Raw genomic sequence first — 12477 nt, 5'->3', positions numbered from 1 at the left:
CAAATAATATCAATAAATGTTAACCTGAGGGGTGTTTTAGTGGTCAATACACAACAGAACATTGGGATAATGGGGGAAGACACTCATTTTTTAAAAAGATTTATTTATTTTAGAGAGAAAGAGAGAGAGAGAGCATAGTGGGAGGACAGAGGGCAAGGGAGAGAGAATCTTAAGCAGAGTCCACACTGAGTACAGAGCCCAAAATGGGGCTCAGTCTCATGACCCTGAGGTCATGACCTGAGCTGAAACCAAGAGTCAGATGCTCAACTGAATATACCACCCAGGTGCCCCAGGAACACACTCATTTTAAATGAGATGTATGATTTCCTAAGTTTCCTCTTTGACTACTGAAACTAAAATAATATAGATACCTTTTACATAAGCATATCTGAAATCTTATGCAAATAGCTCTCATGATGACAAATTTGAATTTTTATTTTGGGTTATAGAGTGTAAGTATAACTTTAAACATTAAGTTAGTATATTGTTAGTATTCAAAATTTTGTACATGTAATATACAAATGTAATGCCTATAGTAGACTTTTTAGCTACTTTATGATTAACCTCTGTTTTAGTCTGAATTGTGTCCCTCCAAAACTCATGTTGAAACTCTAACCCCCCAGTACCTCAGAATGCATCTATATTTGGGGGCGCCTGGGTGGCTCAGATGGTTAAGCGTCTGCCTTCGGCTCGGGTCATGATCCCGGGGTCCTGGAATCGAGTCCCGCATCAGGCTCCCTGCTCCTTGGGAGCCTGCTTCTCCCTCTGCTTCTCTCTCTCTCTCTCTCCCTCTGTCTCTCATGAATAAATAAATAAAATCTTAAAAAAAAAGAATGTATCTATACTTGGAGATATGGCCTTTTAAAAAGGTGATTAAGTTAACACGAGGCTGTCATTGTGGACCCTCATACAATCTGAGTTGTGTCATTATAAGAGGAAATTTAGACACACATGGATTCACCAGGGATGCTCACATACAGAAGAAAGGACATAGCAAGAAGGTGACTATCTGCAAGCCAAGGAGAGGCTTCAGAAGAAATCAAATCTGCCAACACTTTAATCTTGGACTTCTAGCCTCCAGAAGTCTGAGCAAGTAAATTTCTGTTGTTTAAGCAACTCAATCTGTGGTATTTTGTTATGGCAGCTTTAGAAAACTAGTACAACCTCTTTTTCAGCATAGCTAAATGTAATGGAAGTAATTGCATATTCCACAAAGTGTAACTATGTTTTACATGTGTGGATATATTTGTGCATGCAGATAGATGTGTGTGTTGTGAATGTCTACGTACACATGGAAAGGGTCTATACAAATGTATCCTGAATAGAAATGGGGTAGGAGTGCCAATCTGGAAAAAAATATCAGAGAGTTTAGTAGTTTGTTGTTGGTCTTAGAACGCTGACATTATTGGGGCGCCTGGGTGGCTCAGTTGTTAAGCGTTTGCCTTCGGCTCAGGTCATGATCCCGGGGTCTGGGGATCGAGCCCCACATCGGGCTCCCTGCTCCGTGGGAGGCCTGCTTCTCCCTCTCCCATTCCCCCTGCTTGTGTTCCCTCTCTTGCTGTGTCTCTCTCTGTCAAATAAATAAATAAAATCTTTAAAAAAAAGAATGCTGACATTATTTTGTAAATTCAAAGAAGCTACAGGATGTTTCATTGAAACTACTAGTACCCTTCCCTTTTTTATTGTTCTTTCCCCTGACACCTAGTTTCTTAAATCCAAGGGTATAAATGAACCTATCAGCACTTAGAAAGAAAATACATGATATGTATATTATAAGATATACAATACCCCAAACCCACTAAAATGGTGTGAATTATTGAAATACATGAATATATCTATTATATAAACCACAATATACAAGGAATTAAAAACTGTACACTCAACAGCATTTGTAGCATTTGTATATACTTTCTGGACCAGATGACTAAATGTGAGTTCAGTGTGCAAAACTTATTTGCTCATCATGAAGTTGTCGCCAGAGTCAATAAAATTGTTGAGATGACTTGGATCCAGAAAGCAATGGGATGAAGAAAATAGGATGAATATGGGAATTACAGGGTTGTAGGGCTGATTTGATTTCTCAGGTATGAATAAATGGTCATCAAAGATGATTGGTCCGTTGGTCTAAGTAAAGATCTCAGATGCAGCCATTGATTGAATGAGAGGAGAAGCTTAAGGATGATGACTTCACGAAGATAGGGATGTAAGTTGGTTGACTGGTTCTCTGTGCATTGATGGTCAGACTTACAGGAGAAGACAGATAGTGAAGTCCAGGAAAGAAATCAGTAATAAAGCTATACACACGTTGGGAAGTCTTTTGCACAGAGATGGAAATTGAGCCCTAGTTGTAGATGATGTCATCTAGGGAGAAATTTAGGACAACTGTCTATAAAATTGTTGGCTTTGTTTTCCTGTGACTGGGCAGAGCTGTGATAAAGGTGAAAGAATAATACACTTAGGATCTGGAGTAAAGAATTAGAATTTTTTTTTTTTTTTTTTGGTTTCTATACAAGCTTAGAGATCGTAGGTAATTTATTAAACATCTTAATCTAATTTCCTCTTCTATGAAATGGGAATGATTTATTTAATATATTTATAGTAATTATTTAAAAGTTCATATTTGCTAATTCCAAAAGATCACCTGTCAGTCCTCTAGGATGATAGGCTTATCACTTCGATACAGTCAGTTTTGATCTTTTTCTGGCTAGACTGTAGCTTCAGTTAGTTTGAATTTACCTGTGATTTCAAATGTATTGAGCAACATCTTGTTAGTGTAAGTCTAGGCCTATCACTCTGGTAGTACTTAGGGGTATAAGCATAAAATACCCCAAGTTATCTCTTTCTCCCTCTGTCTTTCCCTGACAATCTGAGCTGAGTCATTCCCTGTGTGGATGTCCTCTTGATTCTACTTGGGTTCTGACAACCTGAATTGGGCCTCCCTTTCATGTTATTTCACTTACTCCATCAGGCTCCAAAACATCATGCTGGGCAGAACAAGCAAAGATGCCCTCCTGAACACTGGTTGCTGAAACCTTTGCTGAGTGGCCCTTTAGCATAGATGTTCTCCTTATCCAGCTCAGGCTGTGACACTGTACGAGGCAGCTCAACTATATATCATATAAACATATGATATCACATAAAAAAAAACTGCATACTATTATTCACTAGCAATTTCAAAGGGATTTTTTTTAAGGAAAATATTTAAAATGAAACTATTGCTGCTGAAAAGTGAAATTGTCAGTATTCTTTAAGAAGGATTTATACAGGGGCGCCTGGATGGCTCAGATGGTTGAGTGTCTGCCTTCGGCTCAGATCATGATCCCAGAGTCCTGGTCAAGGCCACGTTGGGCTCCCTCTTCTGTTCCCCTGCTTGTGCTCTCTCGCTCTGTCAAATAAATAAATAAAATCTTAAAAAAAAAGGATTTATACAATTGATATATCTTTTTCTCAGCAATTTTTTATTAGAGAATAATTATATACTGATATGATTTTTGTCTTACCCAGCCCAAATGTTTTTTTTAATTTTTTATTGTTATGTTAATTACCATATATTACATCATTAGTTTTTGATGCAGTGTTCCATGATTCATTGTTTGTTCATAACACCCAGTGCTCCATGCAGAACGTGCCCTCCTCAATACCCATCACCAGGCTAACCCATCCCCCTACCCTCCTCCCCTCTAGAACCCTCAGTTTGTTTTTCAGAGTCCATCGTCTCTCATGGTTCGTCTCCCCCTCTGACTTACTCCCCTTCATTCCTCCTCTCCTGTTATCTTCTTCTTTTTCTTTTTTCTTAAAATATGTTGCGTTATTTGTTTCAGAAGTACAGATCTGTGATTCAACAGACTTGCACAATTCACAGTGCTCACCGTAGCACATACCCTCCCCAATGTCTATCACCCAGCCACCCCATCCCTCCCACCCCCAACCACTCCAGTCACACTCAGTTTGTTTCCTGAGATTAAGAATTCCTCATATCAGTGAGGTCATATGATACATGTCTTTCTCTGATTGACTTATTTCACTCAGCATAACAGCCTCCAGTTCCATCCACGTCATTGCAAATGGCAAGATCTCATTCCTTTTGATGGCTGCATAATATTCCATTGTGTATATATACCACTTCTTCTTTATCCATTCATCTGTCGATGGACATCTTGGCTCTTTCCACAGTTTGGCTATTGTGGACATTGCTGCTATAAACATTGGGGTGCAGGTACCCCTTCGGGTCCCTACATTTGTATCTTTGTGATAAATACCCAGTAGTGCAATTGCTGGATCAAATGGTAGCTCTAATTTCAACTGTTTGAGGAACCTCCATACTGTTTTCCAGAGTGGTTGCACCAGCTTACATTCCCACCAATGGTGTAGGAGGGTTCCCCTTTCTCCACATCCCCGCCAACATCTGTCGTTCCCTGACTTGTTAATTTTAGCCATTCTGACGGGTGTGAGGTGGTATCTCATTGAGGTTTTGATTTGGATTTCCCTGATGCTGAGCGATGTTGAGCACTTTTTCATGTGCCTGTTGGCCATTTGGATGTCTTCTTTGGAAAAATGTCTGTTCATGTCTTCTGCCCATTTCTTGATTGGATTATTTGTTCTTTGGGTGTTGAGTTGGATAAGTTCTTTATAGATTTTGGATACTAGCCCTTTATCTGATATGTCATTTGCAAATATTTTCTCCCATTCTGTCGGTTGTCTTTTGGTTTTGTGGACTGTTTCTTTTGCTGTGCAAAAGCTTCTTATCTTGATGAAATCCCAATAGTTCATTTTTGCCCTTGCTTCCCTTGCTTTTGGCGATGTTTCTAGGAAGAAGTTGCTGCAGCTGAGGTCGAAGAGGTTGCTACCTGTGTTCTCCTTTAGGATTTTGATGGACTCCTGTCTCACGTTTAGGTCTTTCAACCATTTGGAGTCTATTTTTGTGTGTGGTGTAAGGAAATGGTCCAGTTTCATTCTTCTGCATGTCCCAGCCCAAATGTTTTATCTGCTCTTATATTTCCATACATTTAAAATTAGCTGATACTTTATCAAAAACTTTTGAATTTGTTGTTTAGTCAATGAAATAATACATAAATTCAAGTTCTCTAATCTCACTGTATTGTATCAAGTACTTGGACTATATTTTACTATTCTTTTTTTATTTAAAGATTTTATTTATTTGACAGAGAGAGACACAAGGAGAGAGGGAACACAAGCAGGGGGAGTGGGAGAGGGAGAAGCAGGCTTCCCACTGAGCAGGGAGCCCGATGTGGGGCTCGACCCCAGGACCCCCAGATCATGACCTGAGCCGAAGGCAGACACTTAATGACTGAGCCACCCAGGCGCCCCTATATTTTACTATTCTTTAAAAATGTTAATTCAGTAGTTAATTATTGTCTACTGTTTTAAATTTATTTGACATTAGACTTCATACAGAGAACAGTGACTTCTGCCATTGGGGAGATTTCAGAATCTAATAAATGATTTGGTATAAAGGAAAATTATCATAGCAGAGGTAAAGTTCAAGGCAGCATAGAGGAGGGAATAACTAACTGAGTAAGTTTTGGAAGGATTTGCAGAAGATCAAATACTTGAATTGTCTTTAATGAGATTGCTAGGCTGTTACCATAGAAAGAGAAATGTGATGATGGGGAAGAAGTGGCATATGCTATTGTCTTTGGGTACAGAAAGAACATGATATAATTGGAGAACTAATAGTGAATGGAGCGTAGCATTGTGCAAAGGGGGTAGGAGAAACAGGAGGAAGGAAAGAAGAAGGGGAAATAGGTACCTGAAAAATTAGGTTGGGGCCAGATCAAGTCCTTGGGTAAAAAAACATCAGTATTAAACAGACAAACAGAAAAACTCAAGTAGTTCTCTCAAAAGGGAGCTGAAAAGTAGACTTGTTCAGTAGACAAAGGTACAGATGGTCCTTGACTTCAAATGGTTTGACTTAGGATTTTTCGACTTTATGATGATGTGAAAGCGATATGCATTAAGTAGAAACCATACTCTGAAATTTGAATTTTGATCTTTTCCTGGGCTAGCAACATGATAGCTCTTGATACTCTCTTGTTATGCTAGGCAGTGGCCACAGCTTCCAGTCTGAGCCACATGATCAGAAGGGTAAACAGCTGATACACTCACAACCATTCTGAACCCATACAACCATTCTGGTTTTCAATTTCAGTATAGTACTCATATAATTTATTATTGTATGGAATATTCAATATTTTATTGTAAAGTCTTTGTGTGAGATGATTTTGAACAACTGTAGGCTAATGTAAGTGTTCTGAATGCGTTTAAGGTAGGGTAGGCTAAGCTATGATGTTCAGTAGGTTAGGCGTATTAAATGCATTTTTTACTTATGATATTTTCAACTTCCAATGGGTTTATCAGGATGTAACCCCATCAGTTGAAGAAGATCTGTACTGGGTTTTTTTTGGAAAAGCCTAATTTTATTTCTTTTCTTATTCCTTAAAGTTTACTCTCACTTCTTATACCAATTGTCTCTACATTTTTATGTCATTTTTATAAAAAGATGAATTAGATTATTATCTTGAAATTTATTTCCAACTCCTAAATTCTGTGATGCTACATATAATCTTTATTTCTTTTGTTTTGTTTATATTAAAAACCTATGTCTCAGATCTATGGGCTTATTTTGTGCATGAACTCAAAGAGGTAAGTTTCTCATCCTTTCCTCCAGAACCACTGTCTAGTCATCAATTTCCTCATAGCTCCATGCACCTCTGTATTTCTCAGGCTATAGATGATAGGGTTGAGCATGGGAGTGACTACTCCATAGAACAGAGCAATCAATTTGTTAAAAGCAGAGTCTTTGGACTTTGGCTTCATATACATGAAGAGGATTGTCCCATAAAACACGGTCACTACTGTTAAGTGAGCTGAGCAAGTAGAAAAGGCCTTTTTTCTTCCTTCTGCTGAATTGATTCTTAGTACAGTAGAAAAGATGAAAATGTAGGATATACAAATTAACAGTAATGGAGAAAACAAAAATATTACATTGCCCAACATTATAATAATCTCATTCAAGGAAATATCTGTACAAGCCAGCTTGACAAAGGCCAGTATTTCACAAGCAAAGTGATTAATGACATTTTTTCCACAGAAGGGCAACCGTATTGCAAGAATAGTTTCTGTCAGTGAATTGAGAAAGCCCAATCCCCAGGAGAGAGCTGCCATCTGAATACAAAGTGCCTTGCTGATGATAATGGAGTATCTCAGAGGGTTACAGATGGCCACATAACGGTCATATGCCATCACTGCTAGGAGCACACACTCTGTGGACCCCATAGTGTAGGAGACAGACATCTGAACAACACATCTAGTGAAGGAGATGGTTTTTTTCTGTGATAGGAAGTGTATCAACATTGAGGGGATAAAGGAGGATGTGTACCAAATGTCTAGGAAGGAAAGGTTACCAAGGAAGAAGTACATGGGCGTACGGAGGTGGGAATCCACAAGAGTTAGGATGATCAAGGTGCTGTTTCCCAGCAGGATCACCAGGTACATCATCAAGCACATCACAAAAAGGAGTTTTTCCACTCTTGGGTACTCAGAAAGTCCCTGCAGAATGAACTCAATGTCAGTCCAATTCATCCTGTCCATTTTACTTTTTTGTACCTGGAGTAATCCAGAAGAGAAAAGTGCATGTGAGTTTAACAAGTCTGTACATATTCCCATATGCAGTAAGAGATCATTGGAGGAGGGGCAACAAGCGTGTCAGCACTAGTGGAGTGCTTGTAGCAGCTGTGAGTTTAGCTTTTTGAATTTCTCTTCTTTTCCATTTCCTGAGACTTTGATACACAGTTCTGAGGCAGGGAAGAACTATTTGCATTTTTAACAAACATCTGTTATTTCCAATTCGTTGGACCCACAGACTCCCTTTTGAATATCATCATTGTGGAGAGACTGTGCCTAATCTGTTAAAAAATATCTGTGTATTTGATTTTATTTCATGGCAATCATTAACAATATCATTGGTTTAAGGCTTTATAATTTATAAATATGTTCACACATATTACTCATTTTATCATCACTATAATTATCTGAGGAAAGTGAAATTCATAGAGGTAAAATGTATATAAAAACACGAGTGAGCCACTATTCAGATTTGCATTTTCTGACTTTACATCACCTGCTCTTTTTAAACAACAGGCTATTGCCCTCTCTAAATTTTGTAAATTGTCTAAGGAGTGGGAATCAGACATCTTTTCAAATAATGTTCTCCAGAGGGGCACCTGGGTGGCTCAGTTGGTTAAGCATCTGCCTTTGGCTCAGGTCATGATCCCGGAGTCCTGGGATGGAGTCCCCATCAGGCTCCCTGCTCAGTAGGGAGCCTGCTTCTCTCTCTGGCTCCCTCTGCCGCACCCCCTGCTTGTGCTCTCTCTCTCTCGTGCTTTCTCTCTCAAGTAAATAAATAAAATCTTAAAAAAAAATAATGTTCTCCAGATGATTCTAATGTGCAATGTGGAAGTAAACCACCTGTCCAGTGGAGTGCCTCTAAATTTTAGTATATAGATGAATCACGTGGGGAATCTTTGTAAAGGATTCTGAATCAGTGGGTCTGAAGCAGATTCTAAGATCTGAATTTATTAACATGTTCCCAGATGCTGCTGCTGCTGACTACAGAACCCACATGAATAGCGAGTCCTTTTAGACCATCTCTCTACAATACTATTGCAGAGGGCCACTAGTGCTTCCATTGTATATAGGACTAATTGAATACTAGAAAATGAAAAACTGAACACTTTCTGGGATTTGGAGTTGAGATATCTGTGTGAGTGTATTGCAGTCAGTTTTGTGTTCTTAGATTTTAGATATACAAGCAACCAACTTGCATACAAAAGAACCTGCTTTTTTATTTCTGTCCATATTAAAGTCATTTCTCTTCCATTTGTTAAATTTGCAATTAGGGTCAATATGTTCCAGAAAAGGAATTTGAGGTCAGCTTAGTCATCTGAGTTGTGCATCATAGAGCATGGAGCAAATAACTTTAATTTGACAAATTTAAGGAGTAGATATTACTAGATGACCTTTTTTATAGTAAATAAATCAAAGAACATAATTTTGAAAACACCTTTTCATTCCCAAGGTATTCTGCCAAACTTTAAAATATCCCTAGAGGGTGGCACCTAGGTGGCTCAGTTGGTTAAGTGTCAGACTCTTGATTTCGGCTCAGATCATCATCTCAGGGTTGTGGAATTGAGCCCCACATCATCGGTTCCCCGCTCAGTGGGAAATCTGCTTAAGATTCTCTCTCTCCTTCACCCTTTGTCCCTCTCCACCCACTTTCTCTTTCTCTCAAATAAATAAATACATCTGTAAAAAAATATCCCTAGAGGAAAAGAAAAGAATTGATCCAATGGATGAGTTTCTACTTAGTGTTTCTAAACAAGGCTGTGTTTTGGTATAGAGTTTGCCGTTTTTCTCTGTGATAGTCATTTGCCAACAGGTTATGCTTTCTATGACAACTCTAGCTTATAATGGTGAGACATATTAATCAGCACAGTACAATGTTTATATGTCTATTGGCTATGGAAAGGAGGACTCCCCTTCAATTCAAGCTGTACCATACTTTGTAGGCATACATTACAAAGAGGGTAGGAAGGGTTGAGTAGGCCAAGATATATTTCTATTTGGTATTAAGATTGGAATTTGATTAACTGTAGATGTATATCTCAACCTACTCTGAATATGAAAATGAAAGTCTCATAGAGGCTGTGAAGGACCATCAGTTGTCTGGGGTCTCTTGTTTCAGGAAAGATGTGAATCATGTCAGATACCTACCCTCTTTTCTTTTCTGGGGACAAGTTGATTCCTATTTGGAAATTACTTGCAGGAAGTAATGATGGTGTGCATTTAGTATCTTGACAGTTCAGAGATAGTTGCTATAAAAAAACTTCACTTGAAAACATTTATAAGAGAAACCACCAATCCTCTTCATTTTAGCTTACTTCACTAAATGGGTTCCTGGGAACCAGGGAATGAAGATTTTTAAGATTCTTGATAGTTTCTTTCCATGCAAAGTGTATATTGGATAATTCCATTTCTACTAAATCTTTGCCATTATTAGATATTATCTTTTGAAACAGTTTTTCATTCTTAGCTAATGCCACAGGAATTGTTAAATAATCATAGCATACTAATTTGATGGGCCATTCTGCACTTATTAATATGACATTTGTGAGGATGTTGTATTAAAACAAAAATGATGTTTACATTATGTTAAAAGGATTAAGTGAAACAGAAACAAAACAACAGCATTTTTTGCAAAACTGAAACCTAAACCAAGATAACCTAGACAGAATAGAAAGACTGAAAATAAATACCCAAAACATTAATGGTTATATTAGAGAACTTTCTTCTACTTTTCTGAATTACCCAAAATTCTAAAATATATATAAAGAAAAAATATTATTAAAAAAGAGAAAAACACTGAAGTGGGTTCCAGTTATGTTAGGAAAATTAACTCAGAATAAAAAAAATGTCAAGACAGTTTAAGTAGTACAGTGATTATCTTAAGTGTCTAGAAAGTACACATTGAGGCAGAGCTGTAGAGATGTGTCCTATGCAGTTATTGGTAGGAACCTACTATTTCTGGTTGAAGAGAGCATTTATAATCCCTACCCTCAAAATCATCCAAGTAACAGTATTTTTTGTTTTTAGGAGGTACACCAAGATAAGGAACTTGAGTTCTTGACCTAATCATATGTTATCAAAAGAGATTGCAGACTACTGATGCTTGGAACAGAATTATCATTTAGAAGAGACATTCCTATTTTTAAAGGATCTGAACTGGCCTGGATCCTAAAATCTCTCATCCCCCTCTCCCAAACCCTGGTGTTTTACAAGAATTAACTACTCTGTGTTTCCAAGCCCTGGGACTTCATCTTGGCACTGTTTTAGTGTTGTAATAGAACTAAGGAAAGTTTGTGACTTTTCATCCAAGCCATCAAGCTCTCTAACTTTCTAGAAGGAAACTGTCTAACTTTGTATAAATTTTTCATTTTATTTTATTGGCTTAGATACTTGAAGATCTAATATTTAAAGTACTAAGATTTTTCAGTGAAAAACACTATCTGCACTCTAGATTCTCACTGGAGGAAATAATCCTGTTATTCTCTCCAGCTCTTCTAAAAATATCAATTAAGACAATTGATAGTTTATAAAAAATCAGTGGATTTGCTGATTCTCAATTTATAGATTTTATAAACTCAAATCTTCAATTAATATACTACAAGGAAAGATGTATTATTTTAGGTTACAAAGAGAAGAGAAACTGTCATGTGAGGTCCTAGTATGAGGCACTTCATACAAATTTTATCATTTAATCTTCAAAACAATCCCAATATTATTATAAATTTTACCAATGAGGAAATGAGTCAGAAGTTCCAAAGTTTAAGTACAACTTTCAGTATCTTTTTTATAAGTTTTTATTTAAATTCCAGTTAGTTAAGATACAGCGTAATATTAGTTTCAGGTGTACAGTGTAGTAATGATTCAACGCTTCCATATAACACCTGGTTTTCAATATCCTGTAGGTGATAATATCAGAACTATGATTTAAACTCCTATCTTTAATTCCCAGGCCTGTTTTAGCACTATATTACGTTTATTTATTTTAAAATTTCTTCTTATTAAACCACGATTTAATATGAAGCATTTAACTTTCAAGGATCCATATGACAAATACACACATAAAAATATATTGGAATCTTTTGAAAGCATTGAAGGCATTTATTGTCTTCCATTTATGAAGACATTATCCACAATAATGAATTAAAATGAAAAAAAAAAGAAGCCAAATTTCCTTTCAGGTCTAGCATGGACACTTAAGATCTAGAGTGGTAGAATTGATTTGTTACATAAATGGGAACACCAAAAAGTTAATATTTCTTTTTTTGCCTTGGACACCTACAGTTCAGAGTAACAGTTATAATTACTTCAGCCTTCTATTACATATTTTTGTTTCTAATCCTACTTTTACCATAAACACCTTTAGTTACATGTTTCCTCAAACCCTTATTGAGCATAGTTTATGTGTGAGTAATATATAAATTATTGTGGGCTCTTTCTCTAGATAATTTTTACTTAAGATTTTAGTGAACTAGAAACTTGAATACAGTAGCTATTCACCTATAACTTATAAGGGTCTGTTGAATTGCATGCAACTTCCTCTTCCTCACTAGTCTCTTTTTCGTGTACTATTTTGGGATTTTTAAAGGAATTTAATAATCTGCTGTTGAAGAGGATGCTTGGATTATTATATTTTTTTCCTTTACATATATATACCTACTTTCAAAATCCCACCAGCAGTGACAACCTCAACAAAAAAATTTTATATTTGATAGGATGTTTTCCTTTTGAAATAATTTTAATAAAACTTTTCTCTTTATCTTACCTCCTGATTAGGTTTTAAAGTCATCCACACCATTCCATTCTATTAAGTAATAGAAAAAATTTCCAGGAATT

At 36.8% G+C, this 12477-nt stretch overlaps 1 pseudogene; it reads right to left on the bottom strand.

The window, feature by feature from the left end:
• Positions 1–6655: 6655 nt before the first annotated feature.
• Positions 6656–7620, bottom strand: LOC114213471 (olfactory receptor 13C7-like; annotated as a pseudogene).
• Positions 7621–12477: the final 4857 nt, after the last annotated feature.

This window comes from Eumetopias jubatus, unplaced genomic scaffold (genome assembly GCF_037043125.1).
Source record: "Eumetopias jubatus isolate StellerSeaLion01/CBP00866 unplaced genomic scaffold, mEumJub1_p1.0 scaffold_15, whole genome shotgun sequence".
Taxonomy (NCBI): domain Eukaryota; kingdom Metazoa; phylum Chordata; class Mammalia; order Carnivora; family Otariidae; genus Eumetopias; species Eumetopias jubatus.
The sequence above is the reverse complement of the archived record's forward strand: the minus strand, read 5'-3'. Positions and strand labels throughout refer to the sequence as shown.